Source organism: Canis aureus, chromosome 2, assembly GCF_053574225.1.
Source record: "Canis aureus isolate CA01 chromosome 2, VMU_Caureus_v.1.0, whole genome shotgun sequence".
NCBI classification, from domain to species: Eukaryota; Metazoa; Chordata; class Mammalia; order Carnivora; family Canidae; genus Canis; species Canis aureus.
The window spans coordinates 19,120,335-19,141,142 of NC_135612.1; the positions used below are offsets into that span (position 1 = coordinate 19,120,335).

Genomic DNA, 20,808 nt, shown 5'->3' on the forward strand with positions numbered 1-20,808 from the left:
TCCTCTGTCTTGTTTAATGTTATCACCATCTATCCCAAGTTAGAACTGAGAGCAGTTTAACTTCTCTCTCACACTCCAACTAGAGTTACTTACTAAGACTAATCTAGTTCTTAGGTGTCTCTAAAGGCTCTCTCCATTATATTCCCAGTTTACTGTCCTGCTTTGGGCCATCATCACTTTTTCCATAGATTACTGCAATAGATTTCTAGCCACCCTACAGTTTACTTGTAACTTTTCATGTGGATATAATTCTGTTTCCAAGTGGATAGTTAGAATTCTTGTAAAAATATCTTACATTTCCTGTGGTAACAAGGACAGCTCCTTATACATATAGTAGGGACTCAGTAAATATTTGTGACTTTTTAAAACCACACTTGGGTTTCATTTGTGTTAAGAATGATCAAGAAGAAAGGTGAATCTGTCCAGGAAGAATTCTGATTGAATTCCCCTCTGTCTTCAGTCCTGGAGAACCTCCTGGCATGGAATCAAACTGAGTTCAATTGAGGCAGGCTTTTTCAGCGTGGTGGGGAACAGCTTGTTTACTAGGCATCTCCAATTGATAGCACTAACTTTTTGATTGTGGTATAATATTAGGCAAATATCAAGTTACATTATGGATATGCTCTACTTCTATGTAAAATCTTCTTTGAGATGTAAATATTCATGTTTATCAGTATTTACATATTTAAATCAAGTTGCATTATGAGTATGCAGTGCATTATGGGTATGCGATGCTTCCATGTCAGTTATAAATATGCAAATATAATCTACTTTGCACTGAGGTAAAGTGCTTCTTGGCACTACTGTTCTCAGTCCCGCTCTCATACTACTTGGGTATGAACATGTGATAATAGATGGCTGCAGTGAATTTTAGGTACAGTGAATTCTTCTTTTATATGTAGATTGGGTTCTTATATGAACAAGAGGGGCAAAAATTGCATAGAATCAAAATAACACTTTAATTCCCTTCAGAAGTTGTTACATGGGAGATGGATGTGAGCTATTGTCTCATTGAATCCAAAATATCCATATTTTCCTCCTCGTGTTTAAAAAATTGCTCTTTCCTTAGTTGTGAAACAAATGACTAGCTAACTTGTTTAGAGGACACACTCACATCAAAATGCATGTTGTTAAACCTCAGAATCATATTCAGCATGATAGGATGCTCAGATTATGAAAGGCATACACGAACTATGATGACTGAGGGGCCATGGAGCTGCATCTCCCACTCCCAACATCCCAGTCTTTTTTTTTTTTTTTAAAGATTTATCTATTTATTCATGAGAGACATGGTGGGGGGGGGGTTGGGAAACAGAGACAGACAGTGAGAAGCAGGCTCCCCATACAGAGCTCGATGCAGGGCCCGATCTAGGACCCTGGGGTCATGCCCTGAGCCAAAGGCAGATGCTCAACCGTTGAGCCACCCAGGTGTCCCTCTAACATCCCAGTCTATATGCTCTTTGAGTGGGAAGGTGAGGAGAATCGCCTGCCCCCTTTATTTTTTAAATTCTTAAATGTATATAATTAATTTTGCATAAGTTAAATGAACTTAAGCCATGATTCCATTGAACATACACTCATATATGTATAGAATAAATTTTGGACATACTGATAATTTTACAAATGAAATAGTTAATGCTATCCACTGTTTGATTTGTGTTCAGAACCCTTCTAGCATCTGAAACAATTTTTAACTTTTCTTCATTAGCAGTGAATTTTGAACAATAAAACATAAAATCTAAGTTTTCCCAGAAATTAAAGATCACATGGTCTTTATATTATTATTATTATTTTTAAGAAAGGGTGTGTTGCAGCTTCCCATCAGGACCTTGGTCACATTAACACAGACACAGGATATTGCACTCTAAAATACTTGAGCTTCATCAGTTTTGAGAAGGTGTAACTGGGCAGCCCTGGTGGCTCAGTGGTTTAGTGCTGTCTTCAGCCCAGGGTGTGATCCTGGAGACCTGGGATGGAGTCCCACATCGGGCTCCCTGCGTGGAGCCTGCTTCTCCCTCTGCCTGTGTCTCTGCCCCTCTCTCTCTTTCTGTGTCTCTCATGAAAAAATAAATAAAATCTTAAAAGAAAAAAAAGAAATCTTAAAAAAAAAAAGAAAAGGTGTAACTATTGAAGTTACTTTCATAGTACTGGCCAGTTTCTTCTGGAATGTTGTACTTTACTGTTAGATATATTTTGCTTCACATTTCTGAATATGTTTGAATAAGTCTGTGGACTCCTAAGGATGCAACATTCTATACTAAGGAATTGCTAGTACACAATGAGTTGTAATCATCTAACTCTAACCTCGTCAAGTTTTCTTAACATAAGTGGGTGTGAGGTTCAGCAGGGTCAAAGGTAATTAATGTTTGCTAGCAGTAAGTGTGATAAATACTTGCCTGTTAAGTCAATAACATCAAGACAAAACTTGACCGTGAAGTAAGAGCGTACTATAAGTAAATTGCAAATAGCATTCATGTGACAGATAGACTAATTTGCCACTTGTTATTCCAGCAAGATTTGAAAAATTAGATAGTTGAAGCTGTTGTGAGGAACACAATTTACTGCAGAGCTGCCCCAAGAGAAAACTTTAGGCCTCAGCTTTGCCTATTGACTTTTGCCGAGTAGTCACCTGGGGTCTGTTTTGAAACAATCTGTGATCATTCACACCAAAGCAATAACTGTGTAGAAAAATTAGAAACAATTAAACACGCCGCTCCTTGGTAATATAACACTATTTACTTAGGATCTGCAAGTACTTGCTGCAGAGTATGCTGGTATTGGCCTAAAATAAGAATATAATAGGAAAAAACTGGAAGAAATGACAGCATTCCCCATTGAAATGAAATTTAATGAGGACGGTGGAGAAATGTAATTGTGTGTTCCACCTGACTCAACTTTTAATTTAACTGGGATCTGAAATATGTGTTCTAAAGTTATTGGTACTTAGTGAAGTAAGTCACAGTTCTTGTTTCTACCCATTTACTTGGAGTTAAAAAAAAAAAAGGAATTGAACTAAAGGTGGAAAAATAAAAACTTAACTGCATGGTCCATACTTTTAGATTCACATTGTCAGAGGTTTTTAAGATGAGACATTCAGAAGGTCAGTTAGGGTGGGTGCCCAGGGTGGACTCGGCCGCGCGGACCCCACGCAGGGCCACTTCCGGGCGGTGGGAGCATCTTCCGGCGCCATCAGCTTCCGGGCTTTGGCCGCACACGCACACCGGGAGCTGCCGGACTCCCTCACGTGCGTACGGCGCGTCCGGGAGGCACTGGTGGGCTTAGGCTGACAGGACGAGGCGGGCGGGAGCCCTGAGGAGAGGCCCCCGCCCGGGGTCAGCCCGCCTCCCACAGGCCTCTGCGCACTTCCGGCCCCCGGGCGGCGCTGTCCGGCCCGGCCCGCCCGCGCGGTTCGCGCCGCTGCCGGGTCTCCTCAACTGGCGCGTTTGAGGACCAGGCCTTGAGAGAGCAAGATGGCGGAACTGCGGTCAGCGGCTGCCGCTGCGTCTGCTTTGGCGGGAGAAGGTAGGATGGCCTGTCTGGGGAAGATGAGGCTCGACTCGACGGCTGCATGAGCGAGGCCCGGAGGACAAGAGCCCGGGAGCACTGAGAGCTCCCTGGGCAGCTCAAACCTGAGGGGGCGTCAGCCACCCAGGCGAGTCTGCCAAGGACAGTTCCAGGTGCCACTCACGGTGTTTAGGATCCGTTAGATCTGGGATGGAACTCAAGAATTTGCATTTCTTTTTTCCTTTCCTTTCCTTTCCTTTCCTTTCCTTTCCTTTCCTTTCCTTTCCTTTCCTTCTTTTTTCTTTTCTTTTTCTTTTTCTTTTTCTTTTTCTTTTTCTTTTTCTTCATGAGAGACTCTGTGAGAGACTGAGGCAGACACACAGGCAGAGGGAGAAGCAGGCTCCATGCAGAGAGCCCGATGCGGGACTCGATCCCACGATCTCAGGATCATGACCTGAACCCCAGGCAGGCGCTCAACCACTGAGTCACTCAGGCCGTTCCCCAAAATTTGCATTTCTAATAAGTTCCCAGGTGATGTTGCTGCTGGTCCAGGCATCACAGTTTGAGTCATACATAAAAAGATGTTTAGAAGGATATACCTTATTTCAATAATTTTATTCTGAAGAGGGATCAAAGTGTATGTGCTGGGGGACTTTTGCTTTAGGTGTCATGTTTAATTTTTTGTTTACCGTGAGGATATAGTAATTTATTATTTGTGCCAAAACATAAGTTATGGTTGATATAATAAAACCCAAAGATAAATATTGACATGATTTATTATTTCATGGATGGGGGGGTGGGGTTCTCTTGGCAGTGTAATACACTCTTGTTTAGCATTCAGATACCATGGTCTTCCCAGATAGGGGTGTTTTCAACCTTTGACATGTATTGACGAAGAAATTGACAATGTCGTGGAATATGGGGAAGTATCTCATGGTTATAAGCAGTTTTTTTTAAAAGTCTGATTTCCTATCCCAAATACTTCATTCATTCATATATATATGTATATGTATGTATTTCCTTGGTATCTTACTTATTCACGTATGTACTTGCTTTTGGTGACTAAGCTTAATTTTTCAAAGTTAAGCTAAGTTTCCTTTTCACCTGTGAATTGTTTAGACTAAGCTGTACAAAATACTGTAGTAGATTTCCAGCATGAGTAGAATAATTCTGAAGACTCAAGTGCTCAGAAAAAATTCTAAAATGTGCATAATATCCATGATAAAAACTAAACACATTTCTAGAGGAATGGGCTTCTAACAGGAGAATGAACAGTTCTGGCTTTTAAGTTAAAAACACTGTCTCACAGATGCTTTTTGGTTTATTTTTCTCTTAGGCTCCTCCTTCAGAGTTCCCAGTGTCACATTGTAGATAAGAAACTGAACTAGCACCAGGTAGGCCTAGGTTCAGGTCCTGACTCTGTCCCCTGCTACTTATGAGACTAATCAAGACGCTCTTCCTCTCAAGCTAAGGTGTGCATAGATCATACAGGGGTGGTGACAGTAGCTCATATTTTACAATTTAGGTCTGGGGAATCACAAGAGCCAATGTTTGTTAAATACTTAACACAATGCTTGGCACACATGGTAAAAGCGTATTGATAATTCTAAGATCAAGAGCAAGCCTCTTCTTGCTTATCTCAGTTCACAAGAGCCAATGTTTGTAAAATACTTAACACAATGCCTGGCACACATGGTAAAAGCGTATTAATAATTCTTTCTAAGATCAAGAGCAAGCCTCTTCTTGCTTATCTCAGTTTCATCAATTACCCAGCCTCATCTGTATCCCGGTAAGAATCCATGCCACTCCCAGTTGGGAATGTAGGTAGAGAAAAATACATCCTCCACATATTCATTTCTCTTCTCAGGCACATATCCTTTATCGGAGTCTTAATTTTTCCTTGCCTAATTGATAATGATAATTGGTAATGAGAATCCCCAAAGAATTTTGATTTAAACTATTAACATAGTTATTTTATAAATGAATAATATATTTAAAGAGGTGAGCAAGCAGTCTTTTTCTACTTTTTATAAATAAACTATCAGTATCAGGTACTCTACTACATGATAAGAAGATTGAAAATAGGTTTGGAATTCCTATTTTTCCAAGACTGATACAGGAAATCCATTTCTAAATAACAATAAAACAACATTAACAATTAACTTTACTCAGTGTTTGTGGTAGGCTTCATATGTGCTATCTCTTAATTGTTATGTCAACCCCATGAAGTAGGTACCACTATTATTCTGGTTTTACTTAGGAAGAAACTGAGAATAAGCTGCTGTGTGGGAGAGCCAGATTTTGACCCCAGATAATATCATTCCTCTCTTAACCATTATGCTGCCCTGTCCCCAGTATGTGTGATGATACAGATATATGATTGCATATGGGTTGTAGATCTTAGTACTAAGTAAAATTTCAACAGCTGTCAGAAAAATCCCTTTTCTGTTTCTCCTCTCTGTGCTTTTTGCAGTCACTGTCTGCTATGATCAGGATAATTTCATACTCTTCTCTGCCAAACCCTACTTCTTTCACGTTTCCTGTATTCTTTGAAACATGACTCCAGATTTTCTGGTCTGGTATCTCTACAGACCAGAAGAAAACCCAATATGGCCTGTAATTCTTGTTATCAGCTGCTCTATGCCCAAAGTCATGAACTTAAGCCTGCATACTTGTGAAATTTCCTTATTTTTTGTGCATTGTCAGTTGAATAGTTGCATCTTTGTCTGCATTATAATTTTTTCAAATCCTGAGTTCAGTAAGGGGTAGGAAACAGGTTAGTTCTTGGTGTCACTCTGAAGTGGGTTGCATGCAGTAGGAGCTCAGTAAATAGTTCTGATAACTTATAAACCTAAGAGGAGTGTAAACAGAAGTGGAAACTGCCTTAAGGATTTAAACCTGTGTGGGCCATCTGCATATTGTCTGTGTACAATTCCGCATACTAAGTGTTAATTTTGAGATTCCCTCTTACTCTGGAGGCATAGGAGAAATGATTAGGTTGAGAATCACAACCCTGATAATTAGCTTAGAGATTCTGAATCAGGATGTGTGCTGCAAAAAAAGTGATTTTTTTGGAGCATTTGGCCCTAAGGGGTTGGATAACCAGCTGTCTCAGATTTTATACCTGCCAACATCTGGTTCGGTCAATAGGTACTAGGAAATGTAACAGAGCAGGAGGGAGTTCTCTCTCTTGACCTCTAGAGAGTAGGACAAGGCCCTGATTCTCTTTTGGGAACACTTGGAAAAATACAGAATTATTTATATTGTATAACATTTGCAAAGTGCAAGCATTTTTTTTTTTAAAGCTCTTGCTCTTAACTTTATTTGAAGTGAATTTGTATGTATCCCCATTTTATTGAGCTTATTAAGGTACAGAAAGATGTAATTTCTGTGTTTTGGTACCCAAATGATAAACAGCGGACCAGAACAAATACTTAAATACTTTCAAAGTCCGTTCTGTTTTTTTTTTTTTTTTCAGTTTTTATGTTATTTCGAAGACAAATAAACACAAGAGGGGAGGAAAATGGAAAAGAAATATAGTACAGTGACCAAGGGGGAAAGGTAAAAAAAAAAAAAAAAAAAAGATTATATATGTACTTCTCATCTTTTTAAATCTCAAATGTGTATTGGTTCTATAGTGGTTTAAAGATGTATTCATGGTCTATGAGATGGCCAAAGAAAACATTACTTCTTTATTCTACAACTCTTGTAATCTTGCTTACTGGTATCTCCCCCTATCTGACCCCAACTGTGCTATGTAGTAGAGGAAAAAAAGCCTAACCTATAATTTTAAGCTTGTAGTGTTTGTGGTACTTCACTCTCTTCCAGTTTAATTGATCCTCTGATTATTCCACAGACCTTTTTCTTTTTTCCCTTTTCTTTTTCTCAAGGTAGCCCTTGGGTTCAGGAGAAATACCAATGATTTGAGGCACTGGGGTATGAGGGGATGGTCTTTGATCTTGTGCTGGTCTTTGCTTCAGGGTGCTACAGGTGTGTTGCTGGTGGGTGAGGATTGGCTGGTCTCTGCTGAGATGTGGTTGGTAGGTAGTATACTTAACTGGTCTCTTGCTGTTCTCATTCACAACTAGGGTGTACCTCCTATTCTACTAAGACTGTAACTGTGATTTGTATATGTATGTATATGATTTGTATGTATTCATAAAATACATATATACACATATATGTAAAATATGTATAGAAAACACACACACACAGTTTAGAAAATCTGATACAATATGAAAATTCAAGCTCATCAATGCCCAAAGTTGTGGGTTTGCTTTTTAAAGTAAACCAAGTAGATGAAATTATGTGTGTGTGTGTGTGTGTGTATTCCTCTTTGGTAAGAACTTGCTTTTTTTCTATGTTATTAGGGGGTCCTCATAGTTCTGACTTGGAGGTTTGCCAAAATAAAGTCCTACTTGCCACAAGGAAACATTGTACTTAGCTGATCTCTGTAATACTAGCTTTTGGAGACTCTTAATTCCCAATGCAGAAGATTTTGCCTAACCTTTTACAGATAGAATCACTTAGTATGTGTAATGAAGAAGGAGAAATCAAAGAGAAAGGCAGCTACAGCTAGATTGCTATGATGATCTATATGACATGATACATAAATATTTTTTTCTTTTTTAATGTTAATATCTCTTTTCAAAAATCCCTGATGATTATACCTTGGTCAAAAGTAATGGTGTAGGAGAAATATTTTGTTTAAATGTCCGTTAAATAAAAACCTGAAAAAGAATAAAAAAATAAATAAGATACATGTCTGTTAGAAAATCGACAGTATACCTTCTGAGTAGACTTATTTTCAATGAATAAAAATTCTCTAAAATTCTCTAAATATACACCCACTGGTATATCTTTGAAATGAAGCTTTTAAACTGTGCATTAATTTTAGAATTATATCTAATGTGAGAACTAAGAGAAAAACAAAAAATAGTTAAAATGCATTTTGCAAATTATCCATATATCCTATTGCTTAAAAAATGAAAACAGTCAATTATGAACACAAACTCAAGATTCTTGACATATCCTTTTGAATTTATAGCAATTTGGAATTATATTGTAATATAGGGGACTTGGTTTCAAAAGGCCTGAAGATCTATCTTATACTAGTCTTTCAAAGATGGATATCTCCGAGTAGGAAAAGAACTTCACTAAATTTTGGAAGCATCATGGAAGATACAAAGACAACATAATACCTAAAATGATTGCCAGGCTTCAAACTTAGTTTCTTTTTGAAATTATCCAAAAGGAAGTTATATTTTTACTTGGAGATCTCCTTTAAGATTGTCATATCCTTGACAAACATAATTCCAAGATTTTTTGAGATTAATAGTAAAAATAAATATTTACTGAATGTCAGCAATGAGGGAGATGTTGAAATCTAGTATGTCTTAATATTTAAAGGGAATTCTTTTTCATCATGGCAAGTTAGGCCTATTTCTTAACTACTGAGAAAAATAGCAACTTTATGGGTTCAACTGGGAAAAATGCCAGTTATACACGTATGTACAACTACCTTCGGGGTATTTTACACATTTTGCATTTTCCTTCTTGTTTTTTTGGGCAGTTTCTTTTTCTTCCTTGATGTTTTCTAACCTAAAAGATTTGGATTTCTATGCCTATTATTCTTGAACAGTGGTCCTAATTTTAAAGCTATGTGAAATACTCAGCTTTATAACAGGATAGTTTCTTTGGCAAATATTCTTTTTTTCTTTTTCTCCCTACCTTTGTCCCTTATTTTTCACTTTTTCATCATTTGTTGTTTTCTTCCCCTCTGGAATCCTCTCCCCACCACCATTAAAGGTAGTAAAATATGCATTTTATTATTTAAACATTTGTGAGTTCTGCAACTCAAAACTTGTCCAAATATTTGAACACTTTTTTCTATGAATCAATGGAAAATAGCATATTAAAAGCATATTGTCTACCTACAGACAGTTAAATACATTAAAAATAACTTTCAACGATCTTTTGAACACTTTATAGAGCACCATCAAATCATGACCAAATACTCTTCTACTCTGGGGGACCATAACAATGGTAGCATTTGTTGGTGTTTTTGAATGTGGAGTATTGATCCAGGGTAGTGTCAAGTAGTAGAAGCGGTGAAGGAGAAGGTGAAGGCTATATGGACAGAAGCAGCAAAGTAACTTTGGAGGAGCTGGAGTTCAAGAATGCTTATTAGTGGTGTTTACTAGAGAGTGAATGTGTCCTCTTAAAAATTATTATGGTAAAACCTAATCCCTGATGTGATGACAACCAGAGATGGAGCTTTGGGAGGTGATTAAGTCATGAGAGGGAACCCTCAAGAATGGGATTAATCCCCTTATAAAAGAGACCCCAGAGAGCTCTCTCACTCCTGCCATGTGAGGGTAGAGGGAGGAGAGACCACAGTCAGTGTACCAGGAAATGGGTTCTTACGAGACAATCTACTGGCATCTTGATCTTCGACTTCCCAGCCTCCAGAACTGTGAGGAATAAGTTTCTGTTATTTATAAGCCATCCAGTCAATGGTATTTTGTTGTAGCAGTCTCAACAGATTAAGGCAGTATTGGAAGCAGCAGCTGAAATGGTGAGCCAACAAGGGTGTGGTAGGCAGTTGGAGTGCCTTCAACTGGTACATTATGGTGTTGTCCTCACTGAACAGTTGCAGGCAGTTGAGTACTAAAAGAGATCATGAGAGCATGAAAGGGGGGTTACCACATGAATTAGTATATTAGCTTGAATTGCTCCAAGATTCTCTTTTCTACCACAATTTGTGCTACAGCTTTAAATTTAAATGTAAACGTTGGGACAGTGCTTATTGTTATAGTTTTGTTAGATTTATGAAATGTCCACAGAGTGCTTACATCTAAGCTGGCTTTACTTTATGTGCAGAGTAGTAGGTAGAAGTTGGCTTTAAGCAAATCATTGAAAATTACAGAAAATATTGCAATATGTCAAGTGATTTAAGTTGTCAGGAAGGATCAGAGATTAGTTTAGTTACTGAATTTCATGTTTAGGTTTTTTTTTTTTCCCAAATAATACTGGAAAACAGAGGTTAGCTATTACTCTTACTTTAATACTTCTCTTCTTGATTGCAATTGACATTTTTATGTGGACCACAAAGCATACAAAATATAGCCATTTTTTTTTACTCTAAAAAAAAGAGTTGCATCAAAATGAAATTCAGACCATATACCTGTTTCTATTTCTTTTACATTATTATGTAGGCAGCAGAGCATCTGTACTGATTTCTTATAAAGATAGTTTTAGTAATGCCTCTTCATGCTGCTGGAATACATTTATTTAATAATCATTTTTGAAAGGTCTACTGCATGTCGGGCATGCCAGTACATGGTGGTTGGGATACATTATTGAATAGAAAAGACAAGGATCTCTGCCCTAGAATTTACATTTCTAGCAGGGCAGATAATGGCCAAATAATAAGTATGTAAATTATAATATGTTAGAAAGTAGTAAGTGCTATGGATAAAAGAAACAGTAAAGCAGGGTCAGGATTGGGTTATTATGGTAAGTCCAGACTAGTCCTCACTGAGATGATATTGGGGAAAAAAAAGCTTGAAGAAGGTAAGGAGGATAACTTGGGTAAGAATGGGGCACCTGGCTGACTCAGTCAATAGAGCCTGCAACTCTTGATCTCGGGGCCATGAGTTCAAGCCTCACATTGGGTGTGGGGAGTCCAGAATGAATGAATGTCCTGAAAAGAATGCCCCTGTGGAAATGTGTATTGCAGGAACAGCAGGGATCCAAGTGTTTCACCATGTCCAGCATGCCTTGTCATCTGACAGGATGGGAAATCAAGACTCTTTTCTTTCATTCGGTAAATACATAGCAAATGCCTGCTGGGCTTTGGGGAAGATTAACATGTTTCCTGGCTTCTTAGAGCCTACAATTTGTGGGAGAAAATGTACATTAAACCCTTAAAAACATTAATTATACCTGTGAGAAGTTTTCCAAAGTATGAGGATGCCATAAAGGAATATAGTAGGAGATTTAACCTCAGCATTGATTTTCTCAAGAAAATGACTTTCTGGTAAGATGTGAAAAATGAAGAGAAGTGAGCAGGACCAATGATTGAGTATCATTTTCTGGGTAGAGGAATTAGCCTGTGCCAGAGGGGCTAAAGTGGAAAGAGGCCAGCCAGTTTATGAAATTAGAAGGCCAGTGTGACTTGAGCATGGAGAGTAGGAGAAGTAGCTTGAGTAAAAGCTGTGGCCAGATAATGCACATCCTTAGACCATATTAAAGAGTTCGGACAATATCCATAGGACCAGATGAAGCCACTCGATAAACTATAAGGGGTGCTGGCATTAGAGAAAAAGCAGCTAACTGGCAATTAGTGGACCTGTATTCTCATGCTGTATGACTTGCTGTATGACTTGAAAATGTGAACCTCTAGGCCTTAATTATTTCATGTATTCATATCTGTATATCAGTATCCTTTTTAATATTCTTATCCACATCTATATCTATTTGCTAGATTACTTTGTCTTTAGAATACTATAATAGGTTGAATTGTGTCCCCCAAAAAGATATGTTGAAGATCATAACCAGGGCACCTAAGTGGCTCAGTGGTTGAGTGTCTTGAGACTTGGTTCAGGTTGTGATCCTGGGGTCCTGGGATTGAGTCCTTCATCGGGCTCCCCTCAGGGAGCCTGCTTCTCCCTCTGCCTATTTCTCTGCCTGTCTCTGTCTCTCTCATGAATGAATAAGTAAAATCTTAAAAAAGAAAGAAAATCCTAATCCCCAGTACCTCAGAATGTGACTGTATTTGGAAATAAATTCATGCAAATGTAATTGGTTAAGTTTAGGTCATACTAGAGAAGGGTGGGCTCTTAATCCAGTATGATTGATGTCCTTATATGAAGGGAGAGATTTGGAGACCTGCAAAGGGAAGATAGCCACGAAAAGACAGAGGCAAGAGATGGGAGTGATGCAGCTACAGGCCAAGGAGTGCCCAGGACTGCCTGCTTGACTAATTACATCTCCAAAGACCCTGTTTCCAAATAAGGGCTGTATCACAGGTACCAGAAAGTGAGACTTGAATATCTTTTTAGAGGAAACAATTCAACCCACTGTCCCACCTATTGTACCTGTTTTCTGAAGAATTATCTGTATTCATCATTTTGAATTTCTTCTGATCCTATTTAATCCTGTATAATTTGGTTTCTTTTCCTATCACTAATAATTAGCTGCCATGAAAAAAGTCACCAGTGATCCCAAATCCTTCAGGTAATTTTTAATCCTCTTCATACTTGACCTCTAAAGGGACTTTTGAACCTGTGGGCCACTTCTCTTCACCTAAAACTTCTTTATCCCTTTGTGTCAAATATACATTCATAATTTTCTCCTACTTCTCTAGGAAGAAGTTTTTAGGAAGTTCTAATTTTTTTTTTATGACCTGTACTCTTCCTGTGCCTCACATGTATTCACAGGTTTTCTGTGAGTCTTATGTACTTTTTTTGGTTTATTCATCCATCCCTATGTCTTCACTTACTGTAAGTTGATCAGTGTAAATTGATGATTTTCATATTTCCATCTTTAGCCAAGACCACTTTGAACTCCAGATTACAATGATGAAATCCCTGCTGGATATCTCTGCTTATCATATCCAGAACTGAGCTCACTATCTTTATCTCCTAACCATCCCACCTATTCTCTTCTAGTGAACAATATCACTTCTACTCATTCATCTGAATCAGATACATGGCAGTCGGATTAGATCCCTCAGCTACTACCATTCCTCACCAACCCTTTTTATTTTTACTTTTTCATTTTCATTGCCCTGGTATGAGTTCTTGGAACATAGCTGGTCCCCCGCATTCCCAGTTTGCACTTTCTTAGTCTGCTGTCCACTTCATCATCAGAGGGATCTTTCTCAACGAGAACCTTAAGATGTAAGTCTTCTGCTTAACACTTTGAATTTTTTATTGCTTAGAGAACAATTCCAACTCCTTAGCATGGTATCCACAATCAGCCTTCTGTCTGTAGCCTAGCCTGTTATTACCTGCCTTCCTCTAAATGATGCCTCACTCATACCCTGAAGGCTGTACTTCTCCAAACATGACAGGTGGCTTTCACTGCACTGCTTTTACTCATCCTCATCCCTTATAATAAAAGACCCTTTGCCAGTGTGCCTAAATGAACATCTTTCATGTTTTTTTTTTCAAATCTAGCCTCTAGAATTATAGTTTCTATGGGTTTTCTCTGATTGTCCCCACTCAAATAATTGCCCTCTATCCTTTGAGATGTTCTATCGTATCATCTATGACATTTTATAGGTTTAATGTGTATATGTCTGCTTCCTCTTCTATACTGCAAATACCTGGAGGGCCAGGACTACCTTTATTGATCTTTTTATTTTCAGGACCTAGAACAGTGCCTTCCCATAACTAGTGCTTAATGAATGCTTTTTGAAGATAGAGCATATTTAGCTTCCAAGTACTTTATTTTTAAAAAGAGCACAGTGACTTTAGGATTTGGATTTCTTTATGTACCAAATTATTTCCCCAAATTATTAAAAAAAGGCAAATTTTTGAAGAATTTCCAGCAATGAAAAGAAATCCAGCTGAATATGAAATCACTTCATAGAGTAATAATGCAGTACTGTACATTGAGATTTTTCTGTGGTCTACATTCCAGTATATTTTGTGGTTAATCATTTTGCTTTAAAAATTCTAAATTGATCAAAAGGTAAAGTAGGAGGGAAGCTTTTTTTTTTTTTGAGAAAGTGTGTGTGTGTGTGTGTGTGTGTATATGTGCAGGGTGGGGGGAGGGGCTGAGGGAGAGAGAGAGTGTCTTAGGAAGGGCTTGATCCCATGACCCAGAGATCATGACCTGAGCCAAAATCAAGAGTTGGAAGCTTAAAGACTGAGCCACCCAGGCACCGTGAGGGAAATTAAGCCGTGGTGAATTAGTAAGTATTATCTCCAATGGAAGAGTTAGTCAACTTTTCCGTGTTGCATCCTGGCGGACAGGGAGGTAGTGACAGTAGGCAGTAAGCAATGCCTTCTGTTTAAAGAGGGCATGTCAATAAAGGTTTCCCTACAGTGAGAAAGCTGCTACCAGCTCATTTTGAATGCTTAGTGCTTTATTATGTTGTTTCTGGATGGCTTTCCTTCTTTCTTTTCCCCCTCCTTGGGCCCCTCCTCTAGGGCTCAGTAACACGGTAGAGATGCTTTTTGACAGACAAGAGATAATCTTACACTTGACTTCCAATATCAAGGCATTTTAACTGGCACACTTTATATTGAATAATTCATGGGTATTCAAGCTTTACTTCACTCCACAAAGAAAGTGCTTTCTCTTAGCAGCCACACTAGATATGAGCAGCTAATTCATTATTTAAAGAGATTAAGTATTAGCAACTGGTACTGGCTCTTCGGCGCTCTCTTTATTCCCTTTGCTCATGTTATCCCCAGCCTCTCGGCTGCCTAGAACAGTTTTTAGATTGATTTTACCATATTTAAGTCTTTTTAAAAACAGATCTACCCCAAAACCTCACTATTTTCAGACTGCTTTGTCCTATTTTAAAAACGTAAAGCAATGTCTGTTAGAACTCTGTGAATCTCTTCAGGCTCACGGGAATACATACAATTGCAACACTTTTTGCTTTCAGTTAAGAAAATGTGGCAGGTGGGAGGAATGTAAGAAATCTGAGTTTGTTCAAATTTACAGACCACTTGCTGCAATAGGCCAAGGAAGGCTTGGGCATTTTAAACAGGTGGTGAAAGTGGATGAATTCTCAACTTTCAAGTATTGTTACTCTGAAAGGAAAAGTCCCCATGGAGAACTGTCCTCTTTATATTTTCAGAGAAAAAGAGAGGAAGAAGGATTTAAAATGTCTGTTTCTCTTTTGTAGACAGATCCTCAGGTTGGATATCATTCACCACATATTTTCACTCTTTCATTACCAGTTAAGAAGAGAGAGGAAAATTTGTCAAGAGGTTATGAGGTTTCATGTTTTGTAAACCTTTCAATGGGTAACATAACAATGTAATCAGGTCTGGAATGGTAAAATAGTGGAAACGTATACACATAGGCACATACACACATATATGAGAAGCTTCTTTTAAAAAGTGATTCTAAGGAAATATATTTTCAGGATATGAAAGAGAATATTAGATATCATGTTGCTTAAAGTAGTAATAAATGTTTTTCTTAATTTTATATGTTAGAGTTAGTCTTTTCTAGGAGTGTTTTAAAGTAGATATTCCATTAGAGTGGTAAAAATAAGTTGATGGTTTTATTTCTGCTTTATTTGGCCTAAGAAAAACTGGTTGCCTTTAAAACTAAGGAACTTTTAAAACTTGTATAGCTTTCTTTTTTACATTTGAATTATTAAAGGATATGGATTATAAATGAACTCCCTATATCTCTAGTGTGCTTTTGAATTTTGGGTAACTTCTACTTACTGTGTAGGGAATATATTATGTGCCTGTTTCATTCATTCAAAAATTCTTGAATTGGAAAATGGGGAAGAAAATTAGAAAAGCATGTAATAGATGATCAGTAAAAACTGTATTTCTTGAATGACTACACATTAAATAAGCCCAGATCGGGTCCATCCTGTGAAAAACCTTGTTTTGAATTTGTCTGCATCAAAGACCAATTGCCCTTTTATTGTATTAAAGGCAGAGTTCTGTGCATTGACAAATAAGCAGAAGTAAGATACTATCCTCACCTCATAACCATCAATGTCTTCATTAGCCTTAGAGCCATCAGAGAACAGAGAGGTAAGACTAGGAGACTAGAGGATCACCAGAGGTGTTTCTAAAGGTGAGATTCTACAAGCTCTTTTTGTCTATATGCAAGAAGAAGCCCAAAGTGAAGATTTTTCACACAGAAATGTGCACAATGATAAGTAGCGTGGGTTTTGAAGTTAAAATGACCTCTGTCTAAAATATAGTTCTACCATGTAATAGCTGTTGCAACCTTGAGCAAATGGTGACATCTCCCCAAGCTGCTTTTTCTCATCTGTAAAATGAGAATTTTAATAGTACCTACCTCATAGGTGTGAGAATTAATGAGATAATGCCTGAAAATTGCTTAGCATAGTGCTGAGCACATAAGGAACATTCAATAAACCTCTTTTCAAAAAGTGTTTTTGGAAAATTAACCTGGCACTGACATAGAAATTTAATTTGCAGTTGAGGTTGTAGAAGTTTAGGAAATTGCTGCATTGTTAAAAAAAAATGGGAGTTTTATGAAATGCTAATGCATTTTGTCCTAATTTAAATAGGCATTCCAGATCAGTTCTGCCAAAAAAGGAGAAAAAACATTTTTCTACTAATCTTGGACATAATTATCCACAGATAACAAAAGAGACCTGCTCAATATGATCTGGTAGCTGCTGCTTCCATTGGGGCGCTTTTACATGTGTTCATTGAAGTAAAATGTGTTTTAAAAGAAATGTAGCTCTGTTCCTTGCAATTTTAAAAAAAACTTTTACAAAGTTTTTGTAACTTTTAAAGTTTCTGTGAAAGTTTGGTATCATGTATTGATTCTTTTAACCATTCAACTGAGAATGAGATTGCAATTGAAGATTTTGTTTCTCGAATGGAAAAAAAGGATTGGAGAATGAGGGCCCATCTGTTATTATAACCTAGCTTTAAAAACTTCTTTAGGAAACTGAATTGTGAGAGATTGAGACAGCCTAATTGGACACAAAATGTCTTCTCCAGGAATCAATATAAATTGTGAATCCCAGATTTTAAGATTTATCCTTTATGTCATCCATCATATAGAATCAACATCTTTCTTCTCCTAGATTTCTTCCAGAGACCTTTTTAAACAATGCCACTTTTTTTCTAACATATACACACATACACATTTATAAACACAAAACTTTCAGATGTAGGTAGCCACCCCCACTTACTCTGCTTTGATGGAATCTCAATAAAGAGACAAAATAAGACTAAAATATTATATATGTATAAAAAATTTATCAATCATTCTAAAACTATAAAAGTAAGCTATTTTTTTCCTTTGTAAGCATGCTTACTTTAATATGGATTAAAAGTGCTGACAGCCAGTCTGGAGGACCAAATTGTATTTGGCAGTTCTCATTTGCAATTAGTGAAGGGAGACCATTCCTCAATGGTAGGGTCACCTAACGGATGCCAAGTTGAATTCCAACCACAATTACTGAATGCTGACAGTGTGCCCTTCTTGTGCCATATGCTGAGAACTAATCCTGGAAACTCAAAGAGCTAACAATCTCATCAAAGTGTTTTCAATTGGGGGCAGAACTAGAATATTTGTATTATTTGGGGGTGTGTAGCAAGTACTATGTTACTAATAATAGTCAAAGATCTAAAGTTTGTGAATGACATGAATTTTTCATGTATCTAAAAGGAGTCAAGGTTATTCCTCTAATGCTGTCACTTGCACTCATGCCCTCATATGTATTTGGATATGATTTTGAGAAGGGTGAGAGAGATCACAAGTAGAGACAGAGCTACACAGTAACCTCTAGTGACCAGCCATTAATGATTTATGACTAAGTTGTGGCTTGGAGTATTTTGTAGAACTTGTGAAAAAATGACATTACATTTACCTTCATTGTCTTTGTAATTTTACCTATGAATACATTTCTAGTGAAAAGAAGGTGAGACCAAATAAAACATTGGTGCTTAGAGTTTAATACAATTGTCTTTTTGAGAATGTTCTTTGTATAAAAATGTTATAGCCTGTATGTTATATATAGTAATAAAAGAATTATATTTACTTATGAATATTCCTTAGTATTACAGAGTTGCTCAACTTATTAATGCTATTTGTTAAGTAGAATTCTAGAAACTAGAAAGTTCAAAATTTGTATTTAAGAAACATGGTTTAATATTAAAGAAAATATTAGTCATTTATTTTTCCCTATAAAAACTATTTTGACATCTTTAAAAATATGATTTAATTTTCATGTTTTATAAATATGTTTTGAATGCTGTGCTAATGAAAATAAGATATTAGTACTATTTGGTTTATTCTTCAGATTTCTTCACTTTTATCTTTTCCTTTTTTTTTTTTTTTTTTTTTTTTAAACAAGTCTAATTTTGCCACTGAATTGTATGGCTCTTGTAAGCACTATCTGACATGTGGAATACAATGGGAAGAAAGAAAGTTGGGACACAGTGGCTTAGTGGATTTCAATTATAACTTTTCTCGAAGTCTGTGATTGTCCTATAAACACTATTGCAACAACGCCTGAGATTCATCTGACTTTCAGTACTTGGCCAGCTACACAGATCTTGCCTTTGATACTTTTAACCTGTCCATTTTCCAAGCCTTAAATTTCCTGATTTTTATTATATTTCTTTTTGGGTTAAGATTACCCACTTCTTTGGGATACTAATATTAGGGTTGAGAAATTCTTTCCAGTTATTGACCAGTTCTGTCCATTCAGAGTAAATGAGGACCCTTTCCAAATGCTCTTTGGAAATAGTTACATTTAATGCCTTATATTTGATTTATCAATCTTACTTCAATTGACTTCCTTACCATTTAAGTTCCACATTTATGAGACACTGAATTAGCATATATGGAGAGATTCAAGAGCAAGATATTCAATAGTAAGATATTCCAAAATTTCTACAAAGAACAGGTTTTTTTTAAAAAAAGTAATATGAGCCAAGGGCAGCCCCAGTGACCCAGCAGTTTAGCGCCGCCGTCAGCCCAGGGTGTGATCCTGGAGATCTGGGATTGAGTCCCACGTTGGGCTCCCTGCATGGAGCCTGCTTCTCCCTCTGTCTGTGTCTTTGCCTTTCTCTCTCTCTTTCTCTCTCTCTGTATCTGTCATGAATAAATAAATAAAATCTTAAAAAAAATAATAATATGAGCCTAATAGGACTGAGAAAGCTGCAGGTATCTAGAACAAAACAGACCTATAATAAAATAAAGATATATTGCTGGCCAACTTTGGTGTCAAGATTATGAGCTTTAAAAGGTAAGTATCAAGATAGACATGGTAAAACCTCAGAGATTGTGTTATAAAAGAATAAAAGTAAGAGAGCTAAATCAATCATCTAAATTCTTTTGGTAATTTTTAAAGTACTATACTAATTTCCTCTCTAAAGACAAAAATAACAAGTAAACTCAGCAAATAACAGTTGGTTATAGGAATCAAGTGTCTTTAAGGTGACATCTTTTTGATTATTGATATTCTAGCTTCAGCCTATTAATATTTAGCTGATTTGGGTTTGAAAGTATCTCTTTCCCTTTAACAACTTAAAATTTTTGCCGCCTCAACTGTAGATAATTAAGAACATATGAAAACCATTTTAATTTACTATCCCACAAGTATCATCTTTTAAGTAGAAGTTCAAACCATGGATTCTAAAACACTTGAATCAAAACAGGGCAGTGTGGAGTATGCTCAGCTTTTGTCTCTAAAATCTATGCTATTACCCACTAATGCAAGTTAATGTAGATAAATTTTGGGTATTTTATCACTGATAAGCATTGTTTAATACAATTAAAATGTCTATGAAAGCTGAGTTAGAATTACTTCAAAATTTCATAATTTTGATGGCTGTTTTTGTGTCAGTTTATTAAATGACAATTTAATAAAATTTATTAAATTTTTATTTATTAAATTTTTATTTATTTATGATAGTCACACAGAGAGAGAGGATGGGGGAGAGAGAGAGAGAGAGAGAGGCAGAGACATAGGCAGAGGGAGAAGCAGGCTCCATGCACCGGGAGCCCGACGTGGGATTCGATCCCAGGTTTCCAGGATCGCGCCCTGGGCCAAAGGCAGGCGCTAAACTGCTGCGCCACCCAGGGATCCCGACCTTTTTTTAAAAAATTAAATTGTTACCCATCTTGTCAGTAACAACATAGATATTGTAGAATGGAAGTATGCAAATTAGTTATACTGTGCTTTAGGAAGTGTTACATAGGTTTCTATTGTTGATTATCATCTATTTAAAAGATTTCCTTTTTATATAATTACCAGGTAAAATACAGTAACAGGCCAAAATTAAAATTTGGCCATGAATAAGACACAAAATAAATTGTTCTGAACATGGGAAATCCAAAGTGATTTCTTCTGTGAATTTGAGATGCAACATGTAGAGAGAATTTTGTCAGACCCTAGATAGCCATGCTCCTTAAGCCCCAGGACTCAGATTATAAGAAAAAAAAAAACACTTTGACTTCCAGAAACATTTGTGTATGGGGAATATGGCAAATAAAGGCAGATGTAAGATAAAAACCTGAAGGATTTAACCCTTGAATTCTTCTCTTTAGTTTGTTCTAGTTCCTGAGAATGACTGAATAAATCTTGAAATTTGCCTACTT

At 36.9% G+C, this 20,808-nt stretch overlaps 1 protein-coding gene across 31 annotated transcripts in view; it reads left to right on the forward strand.

Annotated features, from left to right (window-relative positions):
- LOC144293967 (uncharacterized) overlaps positions 1-20,808 on the forward strand; it is a 1,010,193-nt gene that overhangs the window by 193,136 nt on the left and 796,249 nt on the right. For 18 of the 31 annotated variants that reach the window (XR_013361426.1, XR_013361408.1, XR_013361422.1 and 15 more), the window contains one exon: positions 11,246-11,332. The exons of the other annotated variants lie outside the window; for them this stretch is intronic. The gene's annotated coding sequence lies outside the window, so the exon portion shown is untranslated. The remainder of the gene's footprint in view (positions 1-11,245; positions 11,333-20,808) is intronic. 31 annotated transcript variants of the gene reach the window in all.